General features: G+C 41.1%; 1 protein-coding gene across 1 annotated transcript in view; it reads left to right on the top strand.

Annotated features, from left to right (window-relative positions):
- Positions 1–18,194, top strand: part of ahr2 (aryl hydrocarbon receptor 2) — a 104,461-nt gene that overhangs the window by 19,019 nt on the left and 67,248 nt on the right. The gene's annotated exons all lie outside the window — the stretch shown is intronic.

Here is an 18,194-nt window from a genome sequence, read left to right as displayed (position 1 = left end):
GTTTTTAAAAAAAAACAACTTTTTTTCCCCAGATGCGCTATTTTGAAATGCCACGAGATGCTTCAGGCTTTTATGTTAATGCGATGGCATCAGATTTGTGCTGTGTTGAAATGTTTAATGGTGTATGCCTTTACCATGGAGTCAGCTGTTCAATGGGACTTAATCCAGAAACTAATCGAGCTGCAAGATGAAGCAAGTCAGCATCATTTTGAATCCGACATTTATGTTTAATAGCAGCAATGTTGGGAAAGCTGTGCTTATCCGAGCTTGATGTAAAGTCAGTGCAATACTGAGCTGGCTAATTAGATGTAATTATTAGATGTGGTCATATGTAACTCTGGAGATTACACTTGTTTTGTTGGGTTGGGATGTTTCAGTGGGTGTACAAATATAGTGGCTGTAAATCTGCAAATAAGTCAGCATTTATTGATGGATGTGTCACAGCGATTTTGTGCCAGATCAGTGTTCAGACACGTTGTGATGAAGAGCCAGAAAAGGCCAGGACAGGACACAAAAGGAAGAATTTTTGGGGGCCCTGAAACAGTGGAAATAATTAACATCCATCCATCCATATATACAAGAGAGTAAGACATCATTGTGAAGCACTAAGATATCGTCCATGGTACCGGTTTGGTACAATAAATGGCTAAATCTAATAACAAAGTAGGGCCTGATTACAGCAACAAGTCATAACCACAGTTATTTAATTGACTGTAGAAAATCTTGAGTCACTGAACCCAAAAACTCCCTTTTTAACAGTAGACCATGAACTTGAAGTTGGACCGAAGTCCGATGATGTTTGCATGTCTTCTTCTATCGCTTTCATTCAGTCATTTTCACCACTCTTGATACGTTTTTCCAAACAGTTAATGAATAAAAACATCTCACCATTTCAAGACCTGAACAACAACTGGTTGTACTCTTCCATTGAAACCTCACTGACTCTGAAAAAGTGCTGCAAGAACCTGTGGGCGTGATTTAGGGTAAAGAGTGTTCAGACACAAAAATGAAATGGGAAGGGTTCATTTGACGCTCGGTACGATGTAACTGCTGGAACTGAGAAAATCAAGATGATAAATGTGAAACTATAGGCATCAGGAAAGAAAGAAAAAATACACAAACTTTGCAGCAACTACTGCATATTACAGCAAAATTACACTACGTAGATTGACAGCACATGCTCGTGCGTAAGAAGCAGTGCAATGCTGGATTGTGGGCTTGTGACTTTTGCTCTTCGACACCTGTTTGAATGAAAGTTTGACGTGGTTTGATTGAAAACAGTCACTCGGTGCTGCACAGCGTCATGGAAAGTGAGAAATCCGTTGTCTTATGAGGAGCTGTGAGATTCAGATGAGAAATGACAAAACGTTGAGGGGTGAGGTGCGCGTAGCAACAATAACAGCGTGTACACAAACACGAGGAGTAAGGATAATGTGGGTGGGGAAATTCGCTCCTGATGTGAGAACTGCATCAAAGCAACTGAGAAAGACTGAAACTAAATAAATAATATGCAGATAGGGATGGGCTTTTCAAGCAGGAACAATTTCAGGATTCACTGGGAACCATTCAGCTATTCTTCGACGATCGCTCCCCCACCTGAACTGCCCTCACCCGACTTAGATGTGGCAGACTTACGACATGTTCGGATTACCTGGAGTGGCTTGCACACAAGACTTGTTGACAGCTGTAGTCTTTGGCCATCTGTGTTTCTCTTATTTGTGCAGGCCTACTTAATCTCACTGCACCACACATATTCTTGACTGGCAAAAAGCCTGGATACGCACAGCCACCACCTCCTGGCTAAAGTTACATCTTTACCGAGTGCTGGTAACAAATATATGTGAGTAACTAATAAATTGGTAAAGCAGTGTCAGGTTAATGTCCACACACCTTTGCGTGGGGTTAGACCACACTGGGCTCTGACACAGCCTGCATATAGCAGCTTACTTCGGTTTACTGATAGATGCTGGACACGTAGCTAGTGCTGTGCATTGATGAAATATGAATAATTTATTTAAGCAGTCTAATATTTTTGCTGCTGTAGAGTCCCACAAAACTCACAATGAGGCCTCAGTGTTTCTCTGATATAAAATCTGATATTTTATGGATCTTATGCTGTATTTACCCTCGTGCGATGAATTAGAGCAGTTTGAGGGTTACAGCGAGATAGATTTATTTGTTCTCTGCAGTGTTCTGTGATTCTGTAGTATACCTGCATTTTGTTTCCTACTATATATGAAAGGTTTTTTTTTTTACCTCCTCTGTTGGTTTCCTGTGTGGAAACTCCACTAAAACACACTCCACTAGTCAGACACACTTCGGGTTTATGAAAACTGTTTATTCTGAACCTTTTTAGACCAGCTTTATTTCCATTTCAGGCCCCAAATAAGGCAGCAGCATGCAGACAAACAGCGGTTTGAAACATCCTGCTGGGTGTGCATTCAGCTGAGATACACCAGGCTCACCTCAGTCTCACTTTTGTGGCTGATACTGGAAGAAGATAAGTTTAAGAATAGTTAAAGGGCAACTGTCTAGACAGTGATCCAAATCGTTGTTTTAAGCAACAGGACAAATACGACAGTGTTTGTTCAGTATGCGCACAGCAAGCCACGAGAAAGGAAAGACGTCTCGGGCTAGCATGAAAGTCTGCCAAAGCTATAAGTAGTGTTGCAGTGGAGTCTTCCTTTGCTTGAGCTCCACGTCGTCACCAGTTCAGCATGGTACTTCTTGAATAATCCAGGTAAAAAGACCATGAATACATACCCCAGCATTGCCTCCAGTTTGTGTGCATGGTTTCTGACAAAGAAACTGAACAAGCTGGTGCTCAGTCATTGTGTTTGCAAAGGGAAGACAATCAGGAGGATGGATTTAAAGGGGGAGGAGTGAAGATAGATGGTTTCAGGCAAAGGGTGAACTGAGGGGATGCACCATAGGGTAAAGAATGATTATTCAATTCAATTCAGTTGAGTTTTATTTATATAGTGCAAAATCACAACAACATTATACTAAGCTGATTTATTTTGAAAGGTAAAGACCCTGCAATAATACAGAGAAAACCCCACCAATCAAACAACCCCATATGAGTGAACACTTGGCGGCAGTGGGAAGGAAAAACTCCCTTTTAACAGGAAGAAACCTCCAGCAGCACTAGTTTAGCGAGCGGCAACCAGCTGAGGGTGATTATTATGAACTGTGAATTATGCAAAGCTACTGTAGTAGAATAAAAATATGATGGTGGAAATCAGCTGCAGTTATTTAGTGAATAAAATATACTGCCTACAGAGTTAGTCTTAGGCCCAAAGATAGTCACTTTAAGTTTTAAGAAAAGCCCAACATTTGTGTACACTTGTTATTTTCTCTGCGCACGGTACAGAACATACATGATCATATCAGCATTTCAGGCCACAGCACAGAACAGGTGCATGTCTCATCGGCCTGACAGCATTTATGCAGAAATTCTCGCCTCTTCTCACTCCTGTTGCCGAGGAGGACTGATCCATTTACACGGCAAGTCAGAAGGGCCACATTTCACAGTCATGCACTGATATAGCCTCTCAGCTGGTGGCTACCACACCCCCGCTTATCATTTACTGTAAATAGGAAGCTTGTCTTTCAGGCAGCCTGGATCTAATCATTGCTATTTTCACAAGAGGCAGCAGAACAAAGCGAGGAAGCTCGCTGGAAACTCAAATAACCTCGGTGATCGTCTGCGCCATGTTGACAGAAATAGGGGTAGAATTCACTTTTAGATAAATAATCTTCTCGAGCCCCAGAGGAGAGGATTGTTATTTTCCAAGAGGTCAGAGACCATCGGTGCATCGGTCAATGTTATAAAACAAACCCGTCCACTGCTATCCTTAAAGCTAGGTTGGAAAAAAAAAATAAAAAAATTTCTAGCTCCATTTTTTAAATATTTTGATTTGTAGGTCAAGAAGTTATTTAGCTTATAATTGGCCCTGTGCAGCCCCTCAATGCATCATCTGTTTGAAATACCATATTTTCCGCACTATAAGGCGCACTTAAATTGCTTTAATTTTCTCAAAAATCGACAGTGTGCCTTATAATATGGTGCACCTTGTGTATGAATTCTGGTTGTGCTTACTGACCTTGAACCAATTTTATGTAGTACACGGCGCTCAAAAATCTGTCAAAAATGTTTTAGTACGACTTTGGTAAGCTACGAAGCCGCACCGCTTGATGGATTGTCAGAGCATTATGTCTATTGTAGTCAGGAGCCTTGTGGAGTAATCTGGCTCCAGAACTCTGTCTGCTTCAGGTCTCAAAGTCAAACGAACATTGCAGCATCACTGAGAGTTAAAAACTGTCTAAATTCTTTCATCTTTAATAAAATGATCAGCGTTGCTGCTTTACCAGGTGTAACAATTAAGTTTAACATCCAGGCATCCATGAAAACAGAATTTATTAAATTTAATGGAGTTAGAAGTTAGCAGGAAGTTAGCTCGCTAGTTTACGCCTAAACATGATATAGCATGTTCTGCCTGAGAGATTTATGAAAAAATCAAACGTACAGCTCTGCCATCACTTCCAACATAAATGAAGACAGAAAACTAAACAGCAGTGACGTTTATAGGGTTACTGAAGTTGGGCTAGCTGGTATATAATGATGTGGTACGTGATTGATAGCGACACAACTATGTTAGCATAACAAACAGTGAAGCTGGAGGATGAACCCTAACCTTTTTCCACTCGATAAAGGTTAACATGAGGGTTCCTGATGGTTAGAGACAAATGCAATCGCATGGCAGGATGCTGTAAACGGAACAAACTACAGTTAGGAGAATAACTGAGATAATCCATCCAGCTTACGGGGTTAGTCATTAATATACTGCAACAACATGGGAATAGAGCAGCTACGAGAGAATTCAGCATTAATGAATCACTGTTATGGAAGTGGAGGAAGCAAGAAGAATTTGTTGAGTAAAGTTTGACTTATCTGACTGTTTTGTTTCGCTTAATGCACCTTATGTATGAAAAATACTGTAAGCTAGTTTTGCTCCACCCTCATTATATCAACCCTCCTCTCCTAAATAGAAGGCTTGAGAAGCTAGTGGGTGGGACTTCTGTACTTGAGAGGACCATATTAGGGATATAAATCCAATCCATTATTATTATTATTATTATTATTATTATTATTATTATTATTATTATTATTATTATTATTATATCCTCTCTCTGATATCATACAGAGTAGAAGAGTAGGAAAAACTGGGTGAGGCATGAACGTTTGACTCCCCACGTTAGATCTGAACATTCAGCAGTGAGCTGGACAGGAAATAATCAAAACAAAAAATGGCTCATTTCCAAAGTAACAACTTGAAAAAGTGGTTACGTTGTCTTTTAAAAAGGCCACATGGAAGCATTTTAAACCTGCATTCTTATTGCTGGACAGCAGGGGGCGCCTCCTTTTGTGCACAAAGACTGGCGGTTCTATAGACGTTTGTGATAAAACTGCACTTACATTATCTCAGTCTGTGACCTCAGCAAACACCTTTCTGTTGACTTTATGATCTCAGTTCTTTGTTTTGAGTCTTATTTAATAAAGCACAAATTTTATTTTGTATATTTTGATCCGATTTAACATCAATTAAATGATAAAGCCAGGTGTGATTTAAGGTGGGTCTAGATTATAATTGACAAAGTCCTCCTGTGTGAGGGTGCGGTGTCCTTCAGCTTGAGTGCACCATTGGTTTGGCTTCACGAGCCAGTGTGTGATGCCACACAGACTACGTCCTTCTTTAAAGTACAGTCTATGTAAATCTAACACAAGGTTAAAGACAGTTTAAAAGAGAGAGTGAATCATGGCTAAAATGTGGAAGACAGCACAATTGGCTACTGTGAACATATTTGTCTTTGTGTTTAGAAATATTAAACTGTAGAGGAATAAAGAAAAGGTTGAATGAAGCCAAAAGCTCCAGCCAAGATGATTAAGCATTCAGTGCGCTAAAGGCGTGGTCAGTTTATTTTTATCAGATTGCATTTTCAGTCATATGGTTAGTGGATTTCTGAGTGGAGTTGACAGAAGGAGCTGAAACTGAAACGAGCAGAGATGTTGTTTATATAGTGGGGCATATTTAATGCATACGGGTTAGACGCTAAACTTTTATTAAGCACGTGTTTACTGCTGTGTTTGTATCTCATCGTCATCTCTTGGAAGCCCACGATAAATTCTCCCAGCTCAAAAAGTTTTACATAAGGTAATCAGAGGACAGATTAGAAGGGAGGTGATATATGGCCAAATACTGGAATAATAAAACTGCTTCAGCGTTCAATTTATTAGCTTTGTGCTGGAACCGACAGGAATTTTTCTCCTGGAACAGCGAGTAAACTGAGCCAGAAGTCTCAGGCGCTGGCAAGTGATCAGTGAATCACTGGCATTGACTAACAACCCTATCAACCCCCTGCAGTCGTTGGTCTATTTATGCTCTGAGACATGGTATTAAAAAACAAAAAGAAAAAGAGAAAACGGACATATTGGCTCTTTAATGCGAGCGTGTAGCCGCTCTCATCAAAGCAGCGGAGCCCCGACTGCCTGCTGCCAAAGGAAACAAGACAGCAGAGCTGGTTTCACTTTGGTCTCATCAATTATTTGGCCGTGCGGGTCACTTAGTGTCAGCTGAACAAAAGCGTTTGGAGGCGGCGCTGGGAGTCTGGTTTCCTTCAAACCCTGCTGTCGCTGCAGCAGCTTCCCTCCTCACCGCTCTTATTTTGAAATATCAAATTGAGAACAGCTTGATCCAGAAGTTAGACGGTTTGCCTGCGAACGTAGCATGTTGGATCCAAGATTTCTTCACTCATCCCCACTTGTTTCTTGGCCACCCTCCCTTTTCCACCCACCGATCTCCACCCATTTCCTGTGGCGCCCCCTGCAGCCCCTTGGTGGGCCCCCTTTTCCTTCAACTGTTCAGCTTCTTCCTCCTTTTCTGAAGTTCACAGCTCCCCCAACCCCCGCCGCCCTCCATCTCCACCTCAAACAAACTGCAGGACTCCGGTTTGTTGTTACAGCAGGGAGGCCTGTTCGTGCAGCAGACCTACGTCGGCACAACTCGAGACTTTATGCATTCATAAAACCCTCCAATTTTACCTTTTCTGCACTCCTTCAAAGCCTTCTTTAAAAAGCTGCCTTTTTAGTGCATGAAGACTTTTGAAGTGCTTTGTTTGTGCTTGCTTTGGGCTTTTCTTAAGTATTAAAAAGTCCTCATTACGCTGGCTTTCTCATTATGTAATGACAGGTCCACCTTAAGATAACTCCAAAGTGCAGTCTGCTTCTCTGAAACAAGCCGTGCCTCATCAGTCTGACGGATTTTGTTGGCTTTTATCTGAAGAAAATTTGAAGGTATTGTCGATGAGACTTGCCAGGGTTTCCAGCATAAATTTCTCTAGCCTCTCTTTTGTTTCTACTCACTATTAATTGTGATAAGCCCAAACTTATTTGCATAGTCGGCTTTAAAAGCAATAAAAGAAAACAAAGTACTTCAACCAGGGAAATAAAAGCAGGCATTAAAGTCAGGAAATTAAGATTAAAGGACGAGGAGGGTAAAAACAACAGTGAAAACAATAAAAACAAAGGACACCGAACAGCAAAAAGCAAGGCTGTAAAATTAAGTTTACAAGGTGATTTTAAAAGGCAGTGATACACTACAGCTGCTCGGTTTGAGGGGTTTATAGGTCTCGGTACCGTTTCCTGTAACTTGACATGTTCGGCTTCTCTTCGTTACGTTTAAGCAACATGTTTGAATGCGGGGAAATTAAACTGATGCAATACACTGCATGCAGAAACACGCCATGGACAGGGTCAAATATGATCTTGTTGTGACGCTAACCCTGTAAAAACCCTGTTTTTTTTTTAACTAGAGTATTTATTGAACCTTCTGACAAATAAAAAAAAGAAATTAAAAAAAATCGTCATCTGAGTTTTAATTTGCATAATTTTTGCTATATCCAGGATTTTGTGTGATTTATTGCTCACAGCTTTTATCTTAAACAAAGAAAACATTTATTGGCATTAGGGTTTAAACAAAACACACTGGTAATGTAGAGGTCTTAAAAACTCATCAAATATGATAAACTTTGTGTTTACAGGGATAAACATTGACCGTGTTCAACCAAACCCAGGATGTGTATCATCCAAACACTAAAGTTATCATTTCTTTTAATGCGCTGTGGTAGCATTTTAATCTAAAAAAAAGTTGAATGCAAACTTCAGACATGCATAACACACATACATTTGCCAGTTCAGTTGTTAATAAATATCGCCATTGATAAATAAATTAAAAGAGGACTTTTTTGGGACGGTAACCAATTAATCCAAAAAGTCTTTACCAGTGTTCACACTGATGAATGATTCCAACCAATTTCACCAGTGACTGCCAGCAACCACTTGCCACTCAGTTGGGGAACACACTTTTTGCCCTAGCAACCATTGGTTGCTACGGTTTGCCTACCACTCTCTAGGCCTGCGTGACTGAGACCTCAAGCTTTGAAACATATTTGTGAAAACATTAAAAACACAGTTCAGGTGTCATAATGTTTTCAAACCAGTTCACAGAGCTGTGGGCTCGTTCTCTGAGCCACTCTGAGCTTTTTAGGTGGTTCAGGATGAACCAGGGACATAAACACGACAAAAGAAAAAATACCAGGGATCCAGCGATGAGTGTAGATAACACGGACACAGCTGCACATGTGGTCGCAACTCTTAAATCAACATTTTCCTTTGCATGTTATCAAAAACATTCAAGTGACATCTCTTAAACCTCTGCTTAAAAAATTAAAACCATACAACATCAGACTGAATGAAGTCAGTAATGCCAAAATAATCTGATAGAATTCAGATTCTGAGAAGCTTTATCATTGAATCCAGTATCAGTCCATTTATTTTGCTAACTACCAGTCTTAATTTGATACAAGTAACAATACTTACTTTCATTTTTTGTTTAGATTAAGTTTTTAAATGATAATGATTGTTCAAAATCGACACAACACAATCTAAACTTTTCGTCCAGCACTGGGAGCATTGGTAAATAAACAGAATCATAAATCTGACCAGACATTTGTCCTAAAATATCCCCAAAATGCCACAAAGACACTGAAACATTTTAACATTTTTAGCTCGTCAATTACCAGCTTTGTCGACCGCTTGGTCACCAGACTGAAGATGTAAATAAAAAGCTCACTGGGTGTCTGCGGCCGTGTTGAATCACTCGTTGTGATTGTGCTGTTACCAAACACACACTCACACACACACACTCACACACACACACACACACACACACACCACTGAGAGTCTGTCTGCTGATGAATTTCCCAGCATGCCTCTCAGTGAACAAAGGCGACCCGGGAGTGTAAAGGCTCACGGGGAGGCCAGCGCGGTGCAGTGGTTTAGCAGGATGTGGCTCAGAAAGGACCGCTCTGTGTCCGTCCTCTGGGCCTCGTCTCTCCCACAGGGCTGAGACGCAGGACGGCGACGATGGGCTGCTGGGAAACGCCCGAGGGTTCGATCCCATTTCCAATGCTCACAACACGGGCATTGTTCGACACTGTGAGCATTTTCTGAAGCAGACCTCCCTCGTGTTCAGACACGGCTTTGCTTTTATCCTCAGCTTGTCTGTCTGAGTCTGTCTCTTCTCTTTCCCTTCTTCTGTCTTTCCCTTATCAGAGACAAAGCTTGTTATTATCTTGCCGAAACACTGAGTGAACATTTTCCAATTTTTTTTATATTTTCAGCTATATGTCAATCTTTGCTTAACTGCTTTACAAGCTCACATGTTGCTCAAACACTTTCTCTAACATTTTTCACATGAACACATAGCAAGGACATGCATGGGTTCCTGCACAGGGCTAAAAGAGTCTGAGACCACTTGACCAGATTCTACACAACAACATAAGTAGATGCAAAAGGGACCAAAAGAGATAGAGGCATAAATATCAGTAAAATGAGATTTTAAAAAAAAAATCCAAAATGTCCTCAAAAAGTCATAAATGGATATAAAATGTCCACATAGAGACATGAAATAGATGTAAAATGTCCACAAAAATGAATAGATAGATTTAATATGTCCACGCTGAGACATAAATAGATTTATCTTTTTAAAAAGACACAGAAAGAGGTCCAAAATGTTCACAATCTTGCTGAAAAACACCATAAAGCCATAAAAAATAAAGCCATGAAAAGTGAAAAGCAAACACAAAATCACCACAGAATGAAAAGAAAAACAAAGCAGCCACAGAGTGATGAATAAAGACCACAAAACACCCAAAGCAAGTGTAAAAAAACCCAAACATAGCAAAGCAAAATCACCATGATATAAGACAAAACGAACACAATGACTTCCAAAAGAGGCACACAGAAAAAACCCCACACACATTAAAATAATCCAAGACACCTTCAAAAGGTGTAAAATGTCCATGAAGACACAGAAAACACACAGAGAGATGGAACCAGCCACAGAAGTAGCACAAATGGGGTTTTCAATGAGTACAAAATGTCTTCAAAAAGTTGCAAAGAAATGTGAAACTGCAGAGTAAAATGAGCGTGACCACAGAGAGACTGCACGTACCACAGGTAGATTTTAACGTGCGACACCAAAATCAATACCACTTTCTTTTCTGCCTTCTTTCATTTTTGCACTGTGCCGTTTGTGTAGGAGGACGTTTGAGTCAGCTGATTTATCACACCTGAGAGGCGGTGCCAGCGTAAACAGTGAAAGTAAGCCTCCACTGCTGCCTGCGCTAGCACATCGAGAAATGATAGATAGTCTCTTATAAGAGGCTCTTATTGAGACAAAGAAGTCTGCTGGGGATTCAGGCTTTCTCTTTGTGAGCCTTAATGAATAGCTGTCCCTGATGAAGCTCCCCTGTTTCCCCTCATGGAGGAGGTGGAGGAGGAGATTTCTGGCTGTTTGAGAGTCATAATTTGTGGTCTTATAATAGCTCGGCTGAACTTCCCTCCTTCGCTGGGCCTCAGGAAACACACACACATGCACGCGCACGCATGTGTACACTCTATATTTTTTCTGTGTTACACATTCATTTTTTTCCCTCTCTCGACATGCACGCACCCCGCCCGACCCTCTTCCTTTATGCGTTTTCCAGATGTGGACAGATTCAGGCCCTTGGTCTGTGTTCCCAGCTGATTAATGCTGCTGCTTTACAACATCAGGCTTCCTCTTTGTGAACCCCGTGACCCCCTCTAATCTTGAGCATGACCTCCAACTAGTCTCAAGGTGAAGGCTGGAGAGCATGGGGTATACTGTAGGTTGCAGGTTTCAGGTACAGGCTTACAGATCGTTTATGCTAATTTGGATGAATCACAGTTCAAAATGAACCTTTTATTATTCACTTATTCTGGAGCTCTTCACCACATTAAACAATCAAACATGGGCTGTACCAAGTGCCAGTTGGGAAATTCTACTTTTAAAATATAAATATCTCCATACTTTTTTTTTAGCATCCTATTAATTGTCATTATTCATGCCTCCAAGTGCAAGTGGGCATGCATGCGAGGTTTAATGAGTGCAGGTAGTTGGGCAGGAAAAGAGTTTATTTGCACTGGTCTGATTTCAGCTCAGTGTGAGAGTCTTTACTGCAAACTGCCGTCAGTTGTGGTCTCGCTAATTTCTACTTTCTCTGCTCTCACTTTCACTGTGAGTGCGCCTCTTGCACACGGAGTGGAGCAGACCCGGCTCCGCTCACGTTACTGTAGGTGGGATAAAAGCTTCCTAAATAAAGTGGTAACATGACAAAACGCAACAAAAGAGAAAGCGAGCTAAAAGGGTTGGTTGTTGTCATTAGAAGCCGAGAAATGCCTCGAAAGTGGTGAACTTGATGCAGTGTTTAGACCGTCGGTTACTGGCGTCAGTAGTAGTGTAATATCTCCTCCCGAGAAATGTAACTACACGCCACGTTGACGCAGCCTGCAGAGACTTGAACGGCGTGGAAAGTTGCGATGTAGGGTTAAGAGGGGTTTCCCATTACGTCGTAAGTTAGGACATATATTTCCTCCAGAAGTCTATCAAGCTTTACTAGCTCTACATCAGAGATGTTGGTGCATAGCCCCGGCATAGGAATGAAATAAAAAGTAAAAGCTCCTTTTGACTGTTCTCTTGCCACAAGAGGCTTGATTTGGCAGAGTTTTGTACTTCCTGTCGCAAAACCAAAGGGAATTTGTGTCCCCGGTCGGAAACAAACTAGCGACCTTTAGCTTACCAAGCAAACACATTTGCTTTTTCGCTGTTTGAGCCCATGATCTCCAGCGATCAGTCCATTTGTGGTAAAGACACTGGATCTTTTTTCTGCTTGCAAAAAAAAAAAAAAATTTTGGCGTCCCACCAACCAAAGAGGTTTGGCCTCCCTCCAGGAGGAAAATTACCGGGATTGTGATAAAAATATTTTTAAGAATTCAGTCTTGTGGTTCATTTACTGAAGCATAAAACACGTGTTTATCAAATGACCAGAAAAAGCACTTACAGCCTCATTTTTAGTTCTCTTACTCAGCAGAAATCTGTCCTTTTTTCTGCTAATTTTGGCCATTTGGTGAACAAAAATGAAAGTTTTACTTCAAAGAAATGCTGTGAGGTTTGCAGCCGAGCTTTGTCAGTAGCTTTAAGACCAGAGTCACGTGAATCCTGGGAGTTTGAACACTCTGTCCTTCCACTTCTTCTCACTTCTGCTTTTTCCTGCTGTGTGACTGACGGGCCGATACGAGGCATCGACAGACAAGCTCTGCCCTTGGCGCTGGCTCTTGGGTGTCATGTAAAAAAAAAAAAAAGCAATAAGGAATAACACACAGTGTCAGCTCCAGAACACAAGCCAGTCCTGCTGTAGATTCTCAGTTTGGCAGGCCTCCTGATCCGGGTAACCGCTGTCAGGAAACAGATGGCTGCTTTAACGGTGTTTGGTGGGACCTGCCTGTGTCCTGGGGCAAAGTGTGGCTCACTGAAGTGCTCCTGCAGAACTAAATTAGAGCATTAGGGCTGGAATATGTGGGACTTTTGCAGATCTTATCAGAGGTCGGGGGGTAATTTCCCTGATAGAGTTGGGAAAGTTTTGGACAATTGCCATTTCTTTAAGAGGAGTTGTTGTGTTCTTAATTTCCCCTTCCTCTCATATCTGAGTGAACGAAGTGCTCACTGGACATTTATCTTTGATCTTTTGACTTTGGGACTGCTCACAGATTTTAATTTGTTTGGAAAAGAGTCAGCATAGACAACAAAAACAAACTGAACACTGATGTTTGCAGCCCTAACTCATTGTTTTGAGACACGAGATTTTTGTACTTTCTTAGGTCTTTTCTGTATTGTTTTCAGGTGGGATTTGTTTTCACCGTTCATTATTTTTTGTGTCATTCATTCTTTGTTTGCTGCTGAAACAACTTTATCTATTGTTCAATGAAGAGGAAGAGGATTAAGAAAAGAGAGAAAGTAAGAGAGAAAGAGAACTGGTTAGAGGTCTAGCATCGATGTTTGTGTTGGCAGGAGAGTCAAAGTCCAATGCAGAGGCCTTTAAAAAGCTCAAACAAACCGGTTCTGTTAACACGGAATAAAGCAGAGAAGAAGAAAAGGGAGGGTATGTGAAGGGACAATTACTCATTCGCTTAAATGCATGAAACTCAATCGTGGGGCCAAGTCAAGAGTAAAAAGACAGTTATTACCTCTTCTTTAGTGCTATCATAGTTTGGAAATGCCCATGCGGGCTAAATTGTGGAATATGACCTGGAATGATCCTGGAAAAGCGTCTCCGGCGTGTCCAGTGCGATAGCATCAGCCCTGCAGACCCTCTGCTTGGAGGATCGCAGTCAAAACACCGCAGATGAGCCGTCGTGTAGAAACCTGCCCAGGCATCTGTTTGTGTGTGTGTAGTTTGAAATTCATCTCTCTTCCTTCTGAAGGTAAAGACTATGTGTTTTTAAAACTCGGGATAACAGCTAGGATGATATTCTTTTCCCTTTTTGCTTCGTTCGGGGATGCCAGGCTCATGGGCAGCTCAAGGAAACACCCCTACAGATTTTCCACTTTGTTTAAGGAAACTTTAACCTGCGCCATAGCCAAGATTGTAAAAAGCTGAAACCTAAAGTGAAAAGGACTTTCTCACTGCACTGGCCACATTTTTTTCAGTGGCTTTACTGGCAGTGCATGTGCATTATTATTCAAATAGCTTGTTTAAATCTAAAAGTACTGTCGTCTACTTTTCAATTCAGTTCAATTCAATTCAGCTTTATTTATATAACACCAAACCACAACTGTCGCCTTAAAGTGTGTTATATTGTAAAGTAGAGACCCTACAGTAACACAGAGAAAACCCCAACAGTCATATGACCCCCTATGAGCAAGCGCTTTGGCAACAGTGGGAAGGAAAAACTCCCTTTTAACAGGAAGAAACCTCCAGCAGAACCAGACTAAGGGAGGTACGGCCTCCTACTGTGACTAGTTTGTGGTGAGGTGATGAAGACAGGACAAAAATGCATTAACACAACAGGAGCCTTCTGATTAGTCGTTTACCCTGCGAGATCCCAGTCATCGTCACGGTGACTTACTGTGAGTTATTGTGGTTTCCAAACTGGGTTAAGGGGGCCACAAGATGAACTGGAGGGGTTGGCTATAGTTTGCAACTATAGCATGTGTGTATGTTGGAGTGAATGTCTGCTGGTATGGCTGATTTTTGAAAAGTGATATATAAATAAAGTTAATATAATTATTATTATTATTATTATTATTATTATTATTATTATTATTATTATTATTATTGTTGTTGTTGTTGTTGTTGTTACAACTTTTTTTCTTACAAATGTTTTTACACTGTTTATTACACAGTTATTTCCCCTTTTAAAATCTGTGTAATACTCCTGTTGAAGCAGGTGCTGGATTTGGTTGTGAGATGGTTGTGAGAGCGTGACACATCAAAGACCCTGGTTAACAGTGGAAAGATTAACAAGTGGTTTGAAAAGATCACTTTCTTTTTAAACCACAACTAACAAGCTAGATGCACAACTTGACAATTATACAAAAGAGAAGAAGTATCTCGAATGCTGCCTCTGGTATCACTTTAGATGTCAGTAGAAGTTGCTCCTTCAGCTTCACCGTGATAGCGTGAAGCTGAAGGAGCAACTGGAAACTAAACGTCTCTTCTGAGAAAACTTTACCTACCTGAAAAGATCTGGAGCAGAAGCAGAACGCATGGATTGTGTCAAAGTGACTGATGAGGCGGCAGAGCCGAGATAAATGCTAGTGGAAAGGTGGCACTCTCGTAAGGGATATTGCAGGTGTGAGGCAAATGGGGCGTCTGCTGCAGTCAAAAGGAAAACTGTCAGATGTCCGATGGGAGGGGGGTTGCACAGATCTGAATACAGGTGCACCTTGAATGTTTCCTTGCCTTCGGCGCTGACAGTTTCTGTTACAGGTGAACTGAAGAAGGTCAGGACTTTAACAACGTTTTTGCTTTCTGTTACCCGTTTCTCTGATAACATCTGTGTCTGAAGTAGGCGGCGCTGAGTCGGTCCATTTTGTGCAGAAGAGGAGTGATGCGACGTCTCAGAGGCTTCCTTTCATGTGAGCAAGCACAGAGCTGAAGCAGGAAGCCTGGGTTAAAACTTAAAGTTCATATTTGTTTAGTAATTAGGTGAAGCGTGTTTAGTCTTGCTGGGGTCCACATTAAAAACATGCATCAGCACTTTTTCAGCTGCACTGGAGTGCTATAAAACCATCTAAATAGTTACCTTAGCAACAGGTATTGTTTTAGAGATTTCTTGAATCAACCTCTGGTTTTCCTCTGTTTAGCCAGCTAAATAAAATCAGATAAAAACACCACGCTGTATTAATTCTTTACTGCAGGAATATGTTTTGTATATACAGCCTGTCTGTCTGTATCTTATCTTATTATGAAATTATGCTCAAACTGTGTGGGTCACATTGGCACTATACTTTTTTGATGATGCACTAAAAAGCATGGATGTTTTTGTGCTGCCGAGACATTTTACTCTGCTGTAATTGAAGTGAACACAACACAAAGTTATAGATTTTCTTTCATCAGTTTATCAGTAAAAATATAGTCTATGGAGCAGAGTCAGGCCTGAACACTTTCAGGGGACTACAATATATAAATAACCATGTTTAAATGACACCTTTCATGTTAGTGTGCAGCACAAAACCCAGGTAAACTAAGAAAGTTGATAACCACCACCATAAAACTTTATCTTTGACTGTTGAGTCAGCTAATGCAAAAAACACCAGGCTCTGTTGTACTTATGGGTCCTATAGTTACAGTGACACAAACTGGTGTGTGTATGCATTCATCACAAAACATGTGGCTTGTTTGTCAGTGTAGCAGTGTGCATGCAGACATATCTATTACCTCTGACTGGGGTTTGAGGTTTTGTCAAGTTAGCTAACTCAAAGAACTCAAACCAGGCTATGTTGCGCCTATTAGTTTTATAGTTATGACACAAACCAGTGTGTATGAAGTTATCACAGCAAAGTGTGGCTTATATGTCAGTGTAACAGTGTGCACGTTCATAACCACCACTGGGATACTTACTAGCGCTGATTGGGGTTTTAGGTTTTGGTTAAGCTAACTCAAAGAAAGCCGAGCTATGTTGCACCTATAAGGCCTATAGTTATGACATAAACCAGTGTGTATGAAGTTATCAGAAAAAAGCTTGATCTTGTTACTAACTGTAACATTGTGCATGTTGATAACCACCACTTATATTGTTATTACCTCTGACCAGAGTTTAAGGTTTTGTTAAGATAGCTAACTAATAGAAAGCCAAGCTATGTTGAATTTGTGTGTCCTATGCTTATAACAGAAAAGCAATATGTGTACGAGTTTATCACACCAAAGTGCAGCTTATCTGTCAGTGCAACAGTGTGGATGTTGTTAACAAATCACAGGGATGCTTGTTATTAGCTCTGACTGGGGTTTTAAAAGCCAGCTAACTCAAAGAAAGCCGGGCTATGTTAAACTTGCATGTCCTATAGTTATGACAAAAATGACTAAACTTTCTTTGTAGTCTACATAAACAAACTAGTACTTGTTTCCGCAAACAATCATCCACATCCTTCACATTCTAGATTTTTCTGGAAAAGCACCAGACATGACTAATCAATCACACCTGTCCGCCTCTTCTCCCGTCCTATCAGTGACATCACCTCTGACAGGTGGGCGTGCTTTGTTTTCGTGCCACGCTCTTGTTTTCTGTGCCGAGCTCTATTCCTCACACAGAGAACGATCATAAAGCTGGCAAGCAAACAAACAGCCCCGACTCTTTGATCTGTCCAGCCACCGCCACTGACTCAACCATTACTCAACTTTCATTTTACCCAGCATTCTCAGCCGTAAACGCACCACGCGTTTCAGTGTCCAAACACCTCAGCGGCCTGTGCTTATTAAGTGGTTAATTACTACAGGAGTATTAGTAGGACTTTTATCTCCATTATGCAAAGGAGCGATTTGCATTGGCGGCTCACTCAGCTGTTCTCACAAACAGCCGCACAGTGAACGCATCATAATAGAAATATGTTTCACCTGAGAGGAAATGGCGAACACACCCTCAGCAAGAGAATGAAAACACGATGAAAAGAAAACAATCTTCGTCTCTTAGCTCTCTACAGCTCACGGTATGGTTGTTATGTAATTAAATGTGTCCATAAAGGAGGGCGAAAAAAGGAGCTTCTCTGCAGCTTTGGAGCAAAGACCTTTCGTTTACTGCTGTGCAAATTCTGAACAGAGGTCACTGCACAGCTAGCAGACAATAAAGCGGTGTTTTTAGCCATTTACCTTTGTAACACAGAGAGTTTTCAGTTGTCTTTGAAAGTAACAGCCCTCAAAACCACAGAGCACCTCTCGCTGTAAGCCTCGCAGCAACCAGACTTAATTTATGTAGCACACTGTGTACACAGGGTATCCAATGGAGCCTGGTACAAAACAGTGAGGCTTAAGCTCCATCGGGAATGACATAAAATGGCAGAATTACAAGAATACTCTAATAAAGAAAGCGGGGAAAATAAAACAGCAAGAAAGGCAGAAAAGTTGAGAAGAAAAGCTGTCCAGAGTTTAATGAGTAGCAGCGGAGGGCAGATGAGTTCAGGTGGATGTGAGCTGCAGGCTGACATGTTGCTTTATCTGCAGCTCCACGTGCTTGTCAGTTAATCGGGGGAAACCTGTAAAACACGTTGACTAATCTC

Source organism: Haplochromis burtoni, unplaced genomic scaffold, assembly GCF_018398535.1.
Source record: "Haplochromis burtoni strain Fernald_Lab_line unplaced genomic scaffold, NCSU_Asbu1 Contig_39, whole genome shotgun sequence".
NCBI classification, from domain to species: domain Eukaryota; kingdom Metazoa; phylum Chordata; class Actinopteri; order Cichliformes; family Cichlidae; genus Haplochromis; species Haplochromis burtoni.
The sequence above is the reverse complement of the archived record's forward strand: the minus strand, read 5'-3'. Positions and strand labels throughout refer to the sequence as shown.